The following is a 13,065-nucleotide window of genomic DNA, read 5'->3' as shown; positions in this document are numbered from 1 at the left end:
CCTTTTTGAGGTTGTATGGGCTGTTGATTGGAGTACACTAAAACAAACCTGATCTCTCTAGGACATTCAGAAACCAAGTTATAAGCCCTCAAAGGTGTAATTGGACTACTTCTTTAAAATGACACCAGGCCCGGTGACCTTTGGGACATGGTTTGACCCCCTATAGGAATGTGCGATCATCATGAAACGTTCAGATCACTTACAACTCAATAGATTCTACCTTCTTGTAACTTTTCAGCCTGATTGGACCTTGTTTTCTCACAAATGAACACAGAATGATGTGAAATTGTGCTTCGTGCAACATAATTCTGGGTTCCATTTAAAAACCATAAGTGCTAATGACTCCATTCCTTTTTGTGGTTGTAGGGGCTGTTGATTGGAGTATACTAAAACAAACCTGATCTCTCTAGGACATTCAGAAGCCAAGTTATAAGCCCACAAATGTGTAACTGGACTACTTCTTTAAATTGACACTAGATCCGGTGACGTTTGGGACATGGTTTGACCCCCTTAGGAAAGTGCGATCATCTTGAAACGTTCAGATCACTTACAACTCAATAGATTCTACCTTCTTGTAACGTTTCAGCCTGATTGGACCTTGTTTTCACACAAATGGACCCAGAAAGATGTGAAATTGTGCTTCATGCAACATAATTCTGGGTGCCATTTAAAAACCATAAGTGCTAATGACTCTATTCCTTTTAGTGGTAATGGGGGCTGCTAATTGGAGTACTCTAAATAAAACCTGACCTCTCTAGGATATTCAGAAGCCAAGTTATAAGCCCACAAAGGTGTAACTGGACTACTTCTTTAAAGTGACACCAGGCCCGGTGACCTTTGGGACATGGTTTGACCCCCAATAGGAATGTGCGATCATCATGAAACGTTCAGATAACTTACAACTCAATAGATTCTACCTTCTTGTAACGTTTCAGCCTGATTGGACCTTGTTTTCACACAAATGGACCCAGAATGATGTGAAATTGTGCTTTGTGCAATTTAATTCTGGGTGCCATTTAAAAACCATAAGTGCTAATGACTCCATTCCTTTTTGTGGTTGTAGGGGCTGTTGATTGGAGTATACTAAAACCAACCTGATCTCTCTAGGACATTCAGAAGCCAAGTTATAAGCCCACAAATGTGTAACTGGACTACTTCTTCAAATTGACACCAGATCCGGTGACCTTTGGGACATGGTTTGACCCCCTTAGGAAAGTGCGATCATCTTGAAACGTTCAGATAACTTACAACTCAATAGATTCTACCTTCGTGTAACGTTTCAGCCTGATTGAACCTTGTTTTCACACAAATGGACCCAGAATTATGTGAAATTGTGCTTCATGCAACATAATTCTGGGTGCCATTTAAAAACCATAAGTGCTAATGACTCCATTCCTTTTAGTGGTAATGGGGGCTGCTAATTGGAGTACTCTAAAACAAACCTGACCTCTCTAGGATATTCAGATGCCAAGTTATAAGCCCACAAAGGTGTAACTGGACTACTTCTTTAAAGTGACACCAGGCCCGGTGACCTTTGGGACATGGTTTGACCCCCAATAGGAATGTGCGATCATCATGAAACGTTCAGATCACTTACAACTCAATAGATTCTACCTTCTTGTAACGTTTCAGCCTGATTGGACCTTGTTTTCACACAAATGGACCCAGAATGATGTGAAATTGTGCTTCGTGCAATTTAATTCTGGGTGCCATTTAAAAACCATAAGTGCTAATGACTCCATTCCTTTTTGTGGTTGTAGGGGCTGTTGATTGGAGTACACTAAAACAAACCTGATCTCTCTAGAACATTCAGAAACCAAGTTATAAGCCTTAAAAGGTGTAACTGGACTACTTCTTTAAAGAGACACCAAGCCCGGTGACCTTTGGGACATGGTTTGACCCCCAATAGGAATGTGCGATCATCATGAAACGTTCAGATCACTTACAACTCAATAGATTCTACCTTCTTGTAACGTTTCAGCCTGATTGGACCTTGTTTTCACACAAATGCACCCAGAATGACGTGAAATTGTGCTTCGTGCAACATAATTCTGGGTGCCATTTACAAACCATAAGTGCTAATGACTCCATTCTGTTTTGTGGTTGTAGGGGTTGTTGGTTGGAGTACATTAAAACAAACCTGATCTCTCTAGTGCATTCAGAAGCCAAGTTATAAGCCCCCAAATGTGTAACTGGACTACTTCTTTAAAGTGACACCAGGCCCAGTGACCTTTGGGACATGGTTTGACCCCCTTAGGAAAGTGCTATCATCATGAAACGTTCAGATCACTTACAACTCGATATATTCTACCTTCCTGTAATGTTTCAGCCTGATTGGACCTTGTTTTCACACAAATGAACCCAGAATGATGTGAAATTGTGCTTCGTGCAACATAATTCTGGGTGCCATTTAAAAAACATGAGTGCTAATGACTCCATTCCTTTTTGAGGTTGTATGGGCTGTTGATTGGAGTACACTAAAACAAACCTGATCTCTCTAGGACATTCAGAAACCAAGTTATAAGCCCTCAAAGGTGTAATTGGACTACTTCTTTAAAATGACACCAGGCCCGGTGACCTTTGGGACATGGTTTGACCCCCTATAGGAATGTGCGATCATCATGAAACGTTCAGATCACTTACAACTGAATATATTCTACCTTCTTGTAACTTTTCAGCCTGATTGGACCTTGTTTTCTCACAAATGAACACAGAATGATGTGAAATTGTGCTTCGTGCAACATAATTCTGGGTTCCCTTTAAAAACCATAAGTGCTAATGACTCCATTCCTTTTTGTGGTTGTAGGGGCTGTTGATTGGAGTATACTAAAACAAACCTGATCTCTCTAGGACATTCAGAAGCCAAGTTATAAGCCCACAAATGTGTAACTGGACTACTTCTTTAAATTGACACCAGATCCGGTGACCTTTGGGACATGGTTTGACCCCCTTAGGAAAGTGCGATCATCTTGAAACGTTCAGATCACTTACAACTCAATAGATTCTACCTTCTTGTAACGTTTCAGCCTGATTGGACCTTGTTTTCACACAAATGGACCCAGAATGATGTGAAATTGTGCTTCATGCAACATAATTCTGGGTGCCATTTAAAAACCATAAGTGCTAATGACTCCATTCCTTTTAGTGGTAATGGGGGCTGCTAATTGGAGTACTCTAAATCAAACCTGACCTCTCTAGGATATTCAGAAGCCAAGTTATAAGCCCACAAAGGTGTAACTGGACTAATTCTTTAAAGTGACACCAGGCCCGGTGACCTTTGGGACATGGTTTGACACCCAATAGGAATGTGCGATCATCATGAAACGTTCAGATCACTTACAACTCAATAGATTCTACCTTCTTGTAACGTTTCAGCCTGATTGGACCTTGTTTTCACACAAATGGACCCAGAATGATGTGAAATTGTGCTTCGTGCATTTTAATTCTGGGTGCCATTTAAAAACCATAAGTGCTAATGACTCCATTCCTTTTTGTGGTTGTAGGGGCTGTTGGTTGGAGTACATTAAAACAAACCTGATCTCTCTAGGACATTCAGAAACCAAGTTATACGCCCTCAAAGGTGTAATTGGACTACTTCTTTAAAGTGACACCAGGCCCGGTGACCTTTGGGACATGGTTTGACCCCCTGTAGGAATGTGCGATCATCATGAAACGTTCAGATCACTTACAACTCAATAGATTCTACCTTCTTGTAACGTTTCAGCCTGATTGGACCTTGTTTTCACACAAATGAACCCAGAATGATGTGAAATTGTGCTTCGTGCAACATAATTCTGGGTGCCATTTAAAAACCATAAGTGCTAATGACTCCATTCCTTTTCGTGGTTGTAGGGGCTGTTGATTGGAGTATATTAAAACAAACCTGATCTCTCTAGGACATTCAGAAGCCAAGTTATAAGCCCACAAATGTCTAACTGGACTACTTCTTTAAATTGACACCAGGCCCGGTGACCTTTGGGACATGGTTTGGCCCCTGTAGGAATGTGCGATCATCATGAAACATTCAGATCACTTACAACTCAATAGATTCTACCTTCCTGTAACGTTTCAGCCTAATTGGACCTTGTTTTCATACAAATGAACCCAGAATGATGTGAAATTGTGCTTCGTGCAACATAATTCTGGGTGCGATTTACAAACCTTAAGTGTTAATGACTCCATTCCTTTTTGTGGTTGTAGGGGCTGTTGATTGGAGTACACTAAAACAAACCTGATCTCTCTAGGACATTCAGAAGCCAAGTTATAAGCCCACAAATGTGTAACTGGACTACTTCTTTAAATTGACGCCAGATCCGGTGACGTTTTGGACATGGTTTGACCCCCTTAGGAAAGTGCTATCATCATGACACGTTCAGATCACTTACAACTCAATAGATTCTACCTTCCTGTAACGTTTCAGCCTGATTGGACCTTGTTTTCACACAAATGAACCCAGAATGATGTGAAATTGTGCTTCGTGCAACATAATTCTGGGTGCCATTTACAAACCATACGTGCTAATGACTCCATTCCTTTTAGTGGTAATGGGGGCTGTTAATTGGAGTACTCTAAAACAAACCTGACCTCTCTAGGATATTCAGAAGCCAAGTTATAAGCCCACAAAGGTGTAACTGGACTACTTCTTTAAAGTGACACCAGGCCCGGTGACATTTTTGGAACATGGTTTGACCCCCAATAGGAATGTGCGATCATCATGAAACGTTCAGATCACTTACAACTCAATAGATTCTACCTTCTTGTAACGTTTCAGCCTGATTGGACCTTGTTTTCACACAAATGAACCCAGAATGATGTGAAATTGTGCTTCGTGCAACATAATTCTGGGTGCCATTTACAAACCATAAGTGCTAATGACTCCTTTCCTTTTTGTGGTTGTAGGGGCTGTTGATTGGAGTATACTAAAACAAACCTGACCTCTCTAGGACATTCAGAAGCCAAGTTATAAGCCCACAAAGATGTAAATGGACTTTTTCTTTAAATTGACACCAGATCCGGTGACCTTTGGGACATGGTTTGACCCCCTATAGGAATGTGCGATCATCATGAAACGTTCAGATCACTTACAACTCAATAGATTCTACCTTCTTGTAATGTTTCAGCCTGATTGGACCTTGTTTTCACACAAATGGACCCATAATGATGTGAAATTGTGCTTCGTGCAACATAATTCTGGGTGCCATATACAAACCATAAGTGCTAATGACTCAATTCCCTTTTGTGGTTGTATGGGCTGTTAATTGGAGTACATTAAAAAAACTGATCTCTCTTGGACACTCAGAAGCCAAGTTATAAGGCCACAAATGTGTAACTGGACTACTTCTTTCAATTGACACCAGATCCGGTGACCTTTGGGACATGGTTTGACCCCCTTAGGAAAGGGCTATCATCATGAAACGTTCAGATCACTTACAATTCAATAGATTTTACCTTCCTGTAACGTTTCAGCCTGATTGGACCTTGTTTTCAAACGAATGGACCCAGAATGATGTGAAATTGTGCTTCATGCAACATAATTCTGGGTGCCATTTACAAACCATAAGTGCTAATGACTCCTTTCCTTTTTGTGGTTGTAGGGGCTGTTGATTGGAGTACATTAAAACAACCCTGATCTCTCTAGGACATTCAGAAGCCAAGTTATAAGCCCACAAATGTGTAACTGGACTACTTCTTTATTTTGACACCAGATCCGGTGACCTTTGGGACATGGTTTGACCCCCTATAGGAATGTGCGATCATCATGAAACGTTCAGATCACTTACAACTCAATAGATTCTACCTTCTTGTTACGTTTCAGCCTGATTGGACCTTGTTTTCACAAAAATGGACCCAGAATTATGTAAAATTGGGCTTCGTGCAACATAATTCTGGGTGCCACTTACAAACCATATGTGCTAATGACTCCATTCCTTTTAGTGGTAATGGGGGCTGTTAATTAGAGTACTCTAAAACAAACCTGACCTCTCTAGGTTATTCAGAAGCCAAGTTATAAGCCCACAAATGTGTAACTGGACTTTTTCTTTAAAGTGACAACAGGCCCGGTGACCTTTGGAACATGGTTTGACCCCAATAGGAATGTGCGATCATCATGAAACGTTCAGATCACTTACAACTCAATAGATTCTACCTTCTTGTAACGTTTCAGCCTGATTGGACCTTGTTTTCACACAAATGAACCCAGAATGATGTGAAATTGTGCTTCGTGCAACATAATTCTGGGTGCCATTTAAAAACCATAAGTGCTAATGACTCCATTCCTTTTTGTGGTTGTAGGGGCTGTTGATTGGAGTATACTAAAACAAACCTGATCTCTCTAGGACATTCAGAAGCCAAGTTATAAGCCCACAAATGTGTAACTGGACTACTTCTTTAAATTGACACCAGATCTGGTGACCTTTGGGACATGGTTTGACCCCCTTAGGAAAGTGCGATCATCTTGAAACGTTCAGATAACTTACAACTCAATAGATTCTACCTTCTTGTAACGTTTCAGCCTGATTGGACCTTGTTTTCACTGAAATGGACCCAGAATGATGTGAAATTGTGCTTCGTGCAACATAATTCTGGGTGCCATTTAAAAACCATAAGTGCTAATGACTCCATTCCTTTTAGTGGTTATGGGGGCTGCTAATTGGAGTACTCTAAAACAAACCAGACCTCTCTAGGATATTCAGAAGCCAAGTTATAAGCCCACAAAGGTGTAACTGGACTACTTCTTTAAATTGACACCAGGCCCGGTGACATTTGGGACATGGTTTGACCCCCAATAGGAATGTGCGATCATCATGAAACGTTCAGATCACTTACAACTCAATATATTCTACCTTCTTGTAACGTTTCAGCCTGATTGGACCCTGTTTTCACACAAATGAACCCAGAATGATGTGAAATTGTGCTTCGAGCAACATAAATCTGGGTGCCATTTAAAAACCATAAGTGCTAATGACTCCATTCCTTTTTGTGGTTGTAGGGGCTGTTGATTGGAGTATACTAAAACAAACCTGATCTCTCTAGGACATTCAGAAGCCAAGTTATAAGCCCACAAATGTGTAACTGGACTACTTCTTTAAAATTGACACCAGATCCGGTGACCTTTGGGACATGGTTTGATCCCCTTAGGAAAGTTCTATCATCATGAAACGTTCAGATCACTTACAACTCAATAGATTCTACCTTCCTGTAACGTTTCAGCCTGATTGGACCTTGTTTTCACACAAATGAACCCAGAATGATGTGAAATTGTGCTTCGTGCCACATAATTCTGGGTGCCATTTAAAAACCATAAGTGCTAATGACTCCATTCCTTTTTGTGGTTGTAGGGGCTGTTGATTGGAGTATACTAAAACAAACCTGACCTCTCTAGGACATTCAGAAGCCAAGTTATAAGCCCACAAATGTGTAACTGGACTACTTCTTTAAATTGACACCAGATCCGGTGACCTTTGGGACATGGTTTGACCCCCTTAGGAAAGTGCTATCATCATGAAACGTTCAGATCACTTACAACTCAATAGATTCTAACTTCCTGTAACGTTTCAGCCTGATTGGACCTTGTTTTCACACAAATGAACCCAGAATGATGTGAAATTGTGCTTCGTGCCACATAATTCTGGGTGCCATTTAAAAACCATAAGTGCTAATGACTCCATTCCTTTTTGAGGTTGTAGGTCCTGTTGATTGGAGTACACTAAAACAAACCTGATCTCTCTAGGACATTCAGAAGCCAAGTTATAAGCCCACAAATGTGTAACTGGACTACTTCTTTAAAGTGACACCAGGCCCGGTGACCTTTGGGACATGGTTTGACCCACTATAGGAATGTGCGATCATCATGAAACGTTCAGATCACTTACAACTCAATAGATTCTACCTACTTGTAACGTTTCAGCCTGATTGGACCTTGTTTTCACTCAAATGAACCCAGAATGATGTGAATTGTGCTTCGTGCAACATAATTCTGGGTACCATTTAAAAACCATAAGTGCTAATGACTCCATTCCTTTTAGTGGTAATGGGGGCTGTTAAGTGGAGTACTCTAAAAAAAACCTGACCTCTCTAGGATATTCAGAAGCCAAGTTATAAGCCCACAAAGGTGTAACTGGACTACTACTTTAAATTGACACCAGGCCCGGTGACATTTGGGACATGGTTTGACCCCCTTAGGAAAGAGCTATCATCATGAAACGTTCAGATCACTTACAACTCAATAGATTCTACCTTCCTGTAACGTTTCAGCCTGATTGGACCTTGTTTTCACACAAATGAACCCAGAATGATGTGAAATTGTGCTTCGTGCAACATAATTCTGGGTGCCATTTAAAAACCATAAGTGCTAATGACTCCATTCCTTTTCGTGGTTGTAGGGGCTGTTGATTGGAGTATATTAAAACAAACCTGATCTCTCTAGGACATTCAGAAGCCAAGTTATGAGCCCACAAATGTGTAACTGGACTACTTCTTTAAATTGACACCAGATCCGGTGACCTTTGGGACATGGTTTGACCCCCTCAGGAAAGTGCTATCATCATGAAACATTCAGATCACTTACAACTCAATAGATTCTACCTTCCTGTAACGTTTCAGCCTGATTGGACCTTGTTTTCATACAAATGAACCCAGAATGATGTGAAATTGTGCTTCGTGCAACATAATTCTGGGTGCGATTTACAAACCTTAAGTGCTAATGACTCCATTCCTTTTTGTGGTTGTAGGGGCTGTTGATTGGAGTACACTAAAACAAACCTGATCTCTCTAGGATATTCAGAAGCCAAGTTATAAGCCCACAAATGTGTAACTGGACTACTTCTTTAAATTGACACCAGATCCGGTGACGTTTGGGACATGGTTTGACCCCCTTAGGAAAGTGCTATCATCATGAAACGTTCAGATCACTTACAACTCAATAGATTCTACCTTCCTGTAACGTTTCAGCCTGATTGGACCTTGTTTTCACACAAATGAACCCAGAATGATGTGAAATTGTGCTTCGTGCAACATAATTCTGGGTGCCATTTAAAAACCATAAGTTCTAATGACTCCATTTCTTTTAGTGGTAATGGGGGCTGCTAATTGGAGTACTCTAAAACAAACCTGACCTCTCTAGGATATTCAGAAGCCAAGTTATAAGCCCACAAAGGTGTAACTGGACTACTTCTTTAAAGTGACACCAGCCCCGGTGACCTTTGGGACATGGTTTGACCCCCTATAGGAATGTGCGATCATCATGAAACATTCAGATCACTTACAACTCAATAGATTCTAACTTCTTGTAACGTTTCAGCCTGAATGGACCTTGTTTTCACACAAATGGACCCAGAATGATGTGAAATTGTGCTTCGTGCAACATAATTCTGGGTGCCATTTAAAAACCATAAGAGCTAATGACTCCATTCCTTTTTGTGGTTGTAGGGGCTGTTGATTGGAGTATACTAAAACAAACCTGATCTCTCTAGGACATTCAGAAGCCAAGTTATAAGCCCACAAATGTGTAACTGGACTACTTCTTTAAATTGACACCAGATCCGGTGACCTTTGGGACATGGTTTGACCCCCTTAGGAAAGTGCGATCATCTTGAAACGTTCAGATCACTTACAACTCAATAGATTCTACCTTCCTGTAACGTTTCAGCCTGATTGGACCTTGTTTTCACACAAATGAACCCAGAATGATGTGAAATTGTGCTTCTTGCAACATCAATCTGGGTGCCATTTAAAAACCATAAGTGCTAATGACTCCATTCCTTTTTGTGGTTGTAGGGGCTGTTGATTGGAGTATACTAAAACAAACCTGATCCCTCTAGGACATTCAGAAGCCAAGTTATAAGCCCACAAATGTGTAACTGGACTACTTCTTTAAATTGACACCAGATCCGGTGACCTTTGGGACATGGTTTGACCCCCTTAGGAAAGTGCTATCATCATGAAACGTTCAGATAACTTACAATTCAATAGATTCTACCTTCCTGTAACGTTTCAGCCTGATTGGACCTTGTTTTCACACAAATGGACCCAGAATGATGTGAAATTGTGCTTCATGCAACATAATTCTGGGTGCCATTTACAAACCATAAGTGCTAATGACTCCATTCCTTTTTGTGGTTGTAGGGGCTGTTGATTGGAGTATACTAAAACAAACCTGACCTCTCTAGGACATTCAGAAGCCAAGTTATAAGCCCACAAATGTGTAACTGGACTACTTCTTTAAATTGACACCAGATCCGGTGACCTTTGGGACATGGTTTGACCCCCTTAGGAAAGTGCTATCATCATGAAACGTTCAGATCACTTACAACTCAATAGATTCTAACTTCCTGTAACGTTTCAGCCTGATTGGACCTTGTTTTCACACAAATGAACCCAGAATGATGTGAAATTGTGCTTCGTGCAACATAATTCTGGGTGCCATTTAAAAACCATAAGTGCTAATGACTCCATTCCTTTTTGTGGTTGTAGGGGCTCTTGATTGGAGTATACTAAAACAAACCTGATCTCTCTAGGACATTCAGAAGCCAAGTTATAAGCCCACAAATGTGTAACTGGCCTACTTCTTTAAATTGACACCAGATCCGGTGACCTTTGGGACATGGTTTGATCCCCTTAGGAAAGTTTTATCATCATGAAACGTTCAGATCACTTACAACTCAATAGATTCTACCTACCTGTAACGTTTCAGCCTGATTGGACCTTGTTTTCACACAAATGAACCCAGAATGATGTGAAATTGTGCTTCGTGCCACATAATTCTGGGTGCCATTTAAAAACCATAAGTGCTAATGACTCCATTCCTTTTTGTGGTTGTAGGTCCTATTGATTGGAGTACACTAAAACAAACCTGATCTCTCTAGGACATTCAGAAGCCAGGTTATAAGCCCACAAATGTGTAACTGGACTACTTATTTAAATTGACAACAGATCCGGTGACGTTTGGGACATGGTTTGACCCCCTTAGGAAAGTGCTATCATCATGAAACGTTCTGATCACTTACAACTCAATAGATTCTACCTTTCTGTAACGTTTCAGCCTGATTGGTTCTTGTTTTCACACAAATGAACCCAGAATGATGTGAAATTGTGCTTCGTGCAACATAATTCTGGGTGCCATTTACAAACCATAAGTGCTAATGACTCCATTCCTTTTTGTGGTTGTAGGGGCTGTTGATTGGAGTACACTAAAACAACCCTGATCTCTCTAGGACATTCAGAAGCCAGGTTATAAGCCCACAAATGTGTAACTGGACTACTTCTTTAAAGTGACACCAGATCCGGTGACCTTTGGGACATGGTTTGACCCCCTTAGGAATGTGCGATCATCATGAAACGTTCAGATGACTTACAACTCAATAGATTCTACCTTCCTGTAGCGTTTCAGCCTGATTAGACCTTGTTTTCACACAAATGGACCCAGAATGATGTGAAATTGTGCTTTGTGCAACATAATTCTGGGTGTCATTTAAAAACCATAAGAGCTAATGACTCCATTCCTTTTTGGGGCAATAGGGGCTGTTGATTGGAGTACCGTAAAACAAACCTGACCTCTCTGAGACATTCAGAAGCCAAGTTGTAAGCCCCCAAAGGTGTGTTTGCAACCCCGCCTTTAAGGAACAAGTGATTCGGTGACCTTTATGACCTGATTTGACACCCTTAGGAATGTGCTATCATCATGAAACACAGGAATCATTTACAACTCAATAGATTCTACTTTTCTGTGACGTTTCAGCCTGATTGAAGCTTTTTTATGAGAAATGGACCCAGAATGATGTGAAATTGTGCTTCGTGCAACATAATTCTGGGTGCCATTTAAAAACCATAAGTGCTAATGACTCAATTCCTTTTTGTGGTAATGGGGGCTGTTAATTGGAGTACTCTTAAACAAACCTTACCTCTCTAGGATATTCAGAAGCCAAGTTATAAGCCCACAAAGGTGTAACTGGACCACTTTAAAGTGACACCAGGCCCGGTGACCTTTGGGACATGGTTTGACCCCCTATAGGAATGTGCGATCATCATGAAACGTTCAGATCACTTACAACTCAATAGATTCTACCTTCTTGTAACGTTTAAGCCTGATTGGACTTTGTTTTCACACAAATGGACCCAGAATGATGTGAAATTGTGCTTCGTGCAACATAATTCTGGGTGCCATTTACAAACCATAAGTGCTAATGACTCCATTCCTTTTTGTGGTTGTAGGGGCTATTGATTGGAGTACACTAAAACAAACCTGATCTCTCTAGGACATTCAGAAGCCAAGTTATAAGCCCACAAATGTGTAACTGGACTACTTCTTTAAATTGACGCCAGATCCGGTGACGTTTTGGACATGGTTTGACCCCCTTAGGAAAGTGCTATCATCATGACACGTTCAGATCACTTACAACTCAATAGATTCTACCTTCCTGTAACGTTTCAGCCTGATTGGACCTTGTTTTCAGACAAATGAACCCAGAATGATGTGAAATTGTGCTTCGTGCAACATAATTCTGGGTGCCATTTAAAAACCATACGTGCTAATGACTCCATTCCTTTTAGTGGTAATGGGGGCTGTTAATTGGAGTACTCTAAAACAAACCTGACCTCTCTAGGATATTCAGAAGCCAAGTTATAAGCCCACAAAGGTGTAACTGGACTACTTCTTTAAAGTGACACCAGGCCCGGTGACATTTTTGGAACATGGTTTGACCCCCAATAGGAATGTGCGATCATCATGAAACGTTCAGATCACTTACAACTCAATAGATTCTACCTTCTTGTAACGTTTCAGCCTGATTGGACCTTGTTTTCACACAAATGAACCCAGAATGATGTGAAATTGTGCTTCGTGCAACATAATTCTGGGTGCCATTTACAAACCATAAGTGCTAATGACTCCTTTCCTTTTTGTGGTTGTAGGGGCTGTTGATTGGAGTATACTAAAACAAACCTGACCTCTCTAGGACATTCAGAAGCCAAGTTATAAGCCCACAAAGATGTAACTGGACTTTTTCTTTAAATTGACACCAGATCCGGTGACCTTTGGGACATGGTTTGACCCCCTATAGGAATGTGCGA

The sequence above is a fragment of the Nothobranchius furzeri genome, chromosome 8 (assembly GCF_043380555.1).
Source record: "Nothobranchius furzeri strain GRZ-AD chromosome 8, NfurGRZ-RIMD1, whole genome shotgun sequence".
In the NCBI taxonomy this organism is placed as follows: Eukaryota; Metazoa; Chordata; class Actinopteri; order Cyprinodontiformes; family Nothobranchiidae; genus Nothobranchius; species Nothobranchius furzeri.
Note: the sequence above shows the minus strand (reverse complement) of the source record.